A 6,204-nucleotide genomic window follows, 5' to 3' on the forward strand; every position below is an offset into this window, starting at 1 on the left:
GGAGATAAACTAATAACCAAGATAAGATCCTCACATACAAGTCATAGGCTTTCACATTTCACACAGTCTGCTGCTGGCACGCTGCGGTCCGGGCATCGCATCCATCTGCCCCACCCAGTCCACAGGGGGGAGCGGAGGGGAGAAGACGCAGCGAACGCTGAAGCGAGGTGGTAGGAGACAGTCTAATGTCCTCATCTTTCCATTAGGCCTCTGTTAAAGCGATAATAATGAAATCTCTGGTTATAAATGCGTGGAGCAGCCCCGAGCAGAGGCAGAGAGGAGCGAGAGGAGACAAAGAGAAGAGATAAAGACTGGAAGGCGAGGAGGTGTTCGCAGTGTGTGGGATAATGAGGCCGTATGGACCAGGAGACAAGCAGAGTGGCTGAAGGGAGAGCCAGGCACAGCAGACCAGAGGCAGAGGACACAGTGAGGTACTTATGACAAAGTGGCCCAGCAGGCCTGAGCTGTGTAAGAGCTAAAGCTGCCTCCAGTCTGAACCGACCAGCAGGCCTGACCTGAGATCTGCCAGTAGGAGGACACACCGGGAGGAGACGCTTCAAAGTCATATTTTGGTAAATACACAAGACAAGACGACATGACAAAGCAGAGTAGGCTGCACACAGCACCGGTTCACCCGCAAATCACAAAACAACACACACTACCTGCTCTCAGTGCAGCTGCATCACACACAGTGCAGCACCACAGCCTGGTTCAGCACCACGGACAGCTCCGTCCCCGTGGCCTCATGTCAATGCAGTGTTTGAGGAAGTCCCATCCTGAGCCAGCTTTACCTCTGCTCTGGTTTAAAGGCTGTTTGAGAGCTGCAGATCTACCTGAACAAAAAAATGACAATTGACAGTGTTTCAGTCGCCACACTTTTGCCACATAAATTGCCAATTTCTGCACAAAAAGCGCAAAATATTCGTGGCTTGCATGATTTCATAATCCCCGCATTTTCGTTGCAAAAAAGTTACATATCTACGCAGAAAGTTGAAAAATGTTGCATTTACTTCACACAAGAGCAGCCATTTTCCTCCTGTTGCCTTGGGAACGTTATTAAGTGACGTCATCGGAAAGTCATTCAGGAGTTACAGTTGGAAGATTGCACACAATCATACTAGTTTCAAAAACCTTACAATTGAAAGTATATTAATAGTATGTGAATTTACATTACAGTAAGAGATTGCACTTTGAATTGGAAGGTCTGAAATAAAACAAGATGAGAACTTAATTATTCCGAGCACTTTCTTCTTGCTTATCACAAGTCATTAGAAATGACTCTTTACATTAAGGTAGTAGCCTAGTGAGAGCAGAGTGTTGGGGAAATCACTTTTTCTTATTCATCAAACCGCTGTTTTTGCAAATTCCCGCAATTTTAGCAAATTGCATTTTTTAAGACAACGTGCTGCATAATCAAGGATTTTTGCCCTCAACAATCACAAAAAAACTTCGCATTTTTCTGGAAGGACTTTTGTTTATATGACTCAGATGCAAGTGTACAGAAATAGTAACTAGCTATGAAACAAAGAATGTGTATGTGATCATGCACACCTACATCATCTACTTTGATGATGAAAGACGAAGGCTAGAAATGTATCATGGTTTATAATAATTGGGTAACTAATAAGATATTACTTTTTCAGTTATGAGAAACGGTAAATATAAAGAGGTGGGAGTATGGAGGTAACAAAACCGACTATGCCAACATGGGATGTGCTCTAACCACTTGACCACCAACCACCCCCCAGGCTATGTGTTTTTCATAATATATTTTTTTCCTATGTGTATTTCTATTCATTTTCTCTATCAGCCTCTGATACTTTAACAGGTCTAGTGAAAACATCCAACTACAACATTCAAGCGGTTTTCTTAAATACATTCAGTGGAAAATGATAGAAACAGCTTGTTAATTGGCTTTTTCTGATGATAACATTATAGAATAGTTAAAAATCCAGATGCTAATGTAAAAGTTGATATCAGCATGTGTGTCTCTGTATGTGTATGTCTGGAACACACTAGTGGAAGAAATGACCAGACCAAGATATTTGTGAGGAGGTTGGGGCTACGTGAGTTGACTACCTGACTACTGAGACACCCTAAATGATAAATGTGTGTGCGTCTGTGTGTGTGTGTGTGCGTGTGTGTGTGTGTAGATGAAGAAGTGGAGTGGGGCAAAAGGGCAAGACAGCCACAGGAACTGACAGACAGAGCTGGGAGGCAGGGGAGGAGCAAAAGGTGAGCAATTAGCTGAAACTGTAAGTGAGGCATGAAAACCCGTGTGTGTGTCTGTGTGTGTGTAATTGTAAATGTATTTCTGAGGACATTTTGGTCGGTCATTGCAACTTTAAAGGGAACAATTGTGGATTGAGACTTGCTGTAAAGGTGTGTGTGTGTTTGTGAGCGTGTGTCTGTGAGAGAGACATTACACAAGCAATAATGGCCGTGGTCCCAAAACCATTGTGAGAACATCAGTCCCTCCATGACACACACACACACACACACACACACACACACACACACACACACACACACGCTGAGAGACAAACCTCTGACCCTCAGCCATGGATAATTAACTGTGTGTGTTGTGTTGTGTTGTGTTGTGCTGTGCTGTGGCTGCAGGTGTTGGCCAGCAGCAGCAGCAGCAGGCACCGAGCAGGCCTGGACACCATGCACTGGCTGCACTTCAGATGTAATCACACAATAGATGGGATCAAATGCACAAACCTCCTTCCAAACACACAAGGAGAAACAAAAACTACCCCCCAGGAGGCCCTGTGCATCCTTGTTATAAAGCAGAGATGTCCAACCAGAGCTACAAAATAAAAATGGCTGATGTCCATGTGTCTTATATTACTGATCAATGATCATATTATTCACAATTGTTCATCATATCAACCTGGACGTCTGAACAGATCATTCAGTTCACTTGATTTTCCAAAAGGTAAACAAACATGGGCTAAAAAAAAAAAAAAAGCAGGGCTCAAGTGAAGCCACAGTTTACCTCACTGTATCCATGGCAACATATTTCCTGTTTGTTGGAAACATTTAGTTTATCTCTGTGAACAGCACATCTGATGTCAACAAACCTCACAGTAACTGATTTGACTGATAAGTGAGCAATAAGGATTTGGTAGGAGAGGGGTGGGGGTGGGGGAGGGGGGGCTGGATGTGCATCCATGGTTCAATCGTACCACACTCTGGGGGGGTTGGGTACCAGTTAATGTTGGAAACGCCTGGTTCAGATCTTGGTACGGCCTTAGTGGTTTTTCTAAACTAATGTAGCCCATATATGTGCATATTAAAGGCCCAGTGTGTAATATCTGTCAATGTTTATTGGCAAAATCTGAATATACTACCCATGAATATATTTGTATAATCGCTATAAAATAAAATTAATTTGGTTTTCATAGCCTTATAATTATTCTTTATATACCTATAGTAAGGGTCTTGCTTTGAGAGTATCGCCATCTTGCACCGCCATGTTTGTACGGCAGATCATAAAATGGTTTAGATCTTCACCTCATCGCTATGGTCATTTCTTCCACTAGTGTGTTCCAGGCCCACAGAAGGGGTGAGTGTGAGCGAGCGAGTGAGCGCTGCGAACTAGAATCTGAACGCTGGATATCACGGTTTTCCCCACATTTTACACACTGGACCTTTAATCAAATCAATCAATCACATCTGAACCATCCTTCACCAACTTCCAGGGCTAGTATAATGTGTTGCTTGCCTTTAAAGTGGAACTATGCAAGTCTGGTCGCTTTTCCGCCGTTTTGCTAACCCTCCTCTCGTCCATGTGCATCGAAGCCGGTGGAAAATCAATAAATGGAGCACTGGATAACGTTATTTAACATATACGATGTAACGACGTGTGTATTTGAGTAGTCTTAACTGTCATAAACAAAAGATTACGGGTTACGGAGTGTGTTTGTGTCGTGGTGCCACAGAGACGAGAGCTGGGACGCCGGGGCGGAGGCCAGGTACTACACTGATGTTGCCAGGTTGGTTTTCAGCCGTGAGACGCCAGGTGGAACTGGTAACAAGTCACAACACAGTCATGTAGTTAAAGGGATAGTTCACCCAAAATTCAAATTTCACTCATTATCTACTCACCCTCATGTCAACTAAGAGCTGTGAGAATTTTCAGAGTCTTCCGTTCCTTCTCTGAGTTACGGGGGGGTCCGCGGAGCAGTATTTGTCCATATAATGGTTGTGAATGGACACCACGTTTCTTCGTCCAAAAAGACACACCAAAAAACATCCAAATACCTCCATACTGCTCGTCTGTAATGTCCCTCTTGTATTGAAGCCCCGACATGAGAAATTGTTCCGCCGGTCAGTGCAAATCACGTGAGATTTGCACTTACACAGGCAGAGCAGTGAACTGAGACACTGGGAGCTTCCGCTACAAACAAGCTTAAAATATAGACTTATTTAATTTTTTTCGGAACAATTTCTCATGTCGGGGCTTCAATACAAGAGGGACATTACAGACGAGCAGTATGGAGGTATTTGGATGTTTTTTGGTGTGTCTTTTTGGACGAAGAAACGTGGTGTCCATTGACAACCATTATATGGACAAATACTGCTCCGCGGACCCCCCCGTAACTCAGAGAAGGAACGGAGGACTCTGAAAATTCTCACAGCTCTTAGTTGACGTGAGGGTGAGTAGATAATGAGTGAAATTTGAATTTTGGGTGAACTATCCCTTTAACTATTGCAACTATCACAATTAGTCCAGAGCTTTTTAATTAAGGTAAAAATGTAGCATAGCCACGACAGAAATCCTGCTGAGTTCCTCTTTAACCATCTGTCTCTTTCTTTTTTGTACTACAGCATTGCAGCTAGTGAGCTGCACACACTGTAAATATCCATCAGAGACACCAATTCAAACTTTTTATTTACTGTGTAGAACTTGCTGTTTTACAAGTCCAACAGAGAGGGAAGACGGCGCTCTGAGAAAAACACACAGAGCGATGGCAGCTCACCATCGTGGCTTAGGAAAATACCAAAGGAGCACAGTGGTTGATAATGCAAACCCTCACTGGGCTCTTTAGTAATCAAACATAATTATCCTTGTCACAGTGTTCTCAAACACACTGATAATCACATTCCCATGCCCACACACACATATATATGCACACACTAATCCTAGCAGCCTACATGGGGATTTTTCTATTGATTCTGATGCTCTCCTTTATTAAAAGACTGGCCTCTGAGAGCTTGTTGGTTTTACAGTGAATCTCTCAGCGCTGACGCACCCTGCCCTCTTCTGTCCAAGTGCCCTTTTTACCTTTTTACCCCTTCTCATATCTCTCACTTCCTCCTGCTCCTTCTACTCCTCAAATCCCTCCGGTGCTGTTTCTCTCATCTTCACTCCTCATCATTTTCCATCTTCAACTCCCTCTCCTCCACATATCTGCTCCACTGATTGAGCTTTTCTTCCGCCGCCCCCTCCTCCTGCCTTTCTCCATACATTTAGCAGCTCGCGCCATCTGTAAGTCGGTCAGTCAGTCAGTGGTGAATGGAACAGTAAAGTACCTGCTCAAATGTCATCAGCATCAACTCTGAATCTCAATCATTTCAAACAGGATGAATGCTGGAGCTTGAAGAGGAGGAGGAGGAGGTGGAGGAGGAGGTGGGGGGGCTCTGAGATAAAGCTGACAGCACACTTCATTGGAGGAGGGGGGCGGTGAATTAGATTACATTTTCCTCATGTCATTTCATTTTCTCCCCCCTCCTCCACCCTCCACCTCCACCTCCATCCACAATCCTATTGTAGATATTAACTAAAAGGAGGCCGGGTGTCTCGCCTGCAGCGCCGCCCGGTCCAGGTGACATTTTGACAGAGAAGGCCTCGGGCTTGTTGTGCTAAGGTTTGCCTCAGCTCCGCCGCTACACACACACACCAGATCTATAATTGTGGTGAGCTAGCCAGTTAGCTCTCGCTTGAGCCTGTCAGCGAGCACGAAAGACAGTACTGAAGATGAGTGTCTGCTCCGAGAGCCGCCGTCTGATATTATAGCTGGAGGTGACAGGGCTATTAAAATGCACCCAGGCTGAGCCCCCGTGTGAGTGTGTGTGTGTGTGTGTGTTTCTCACAAATGGAGAGAGGTATCTTTGGTATAATCCACTCTGTGACACAAACCTGAGAGCTCCCCCCTACCCGCCACCCCCCACCCACCTCCCATCTACCTCCCCACA

Source organism: Trachurus trachurus (genome assembly GCF_905171665.1).
Source record: "Trachurus trachurus genome assembly, chromosome: 4".
Lineage (NCBI taxonomy): Eukaryota > Metazoa > Chordata > Actinopteri > Carangiformes > Carangidae > Trachurus > Trachurus trachurus.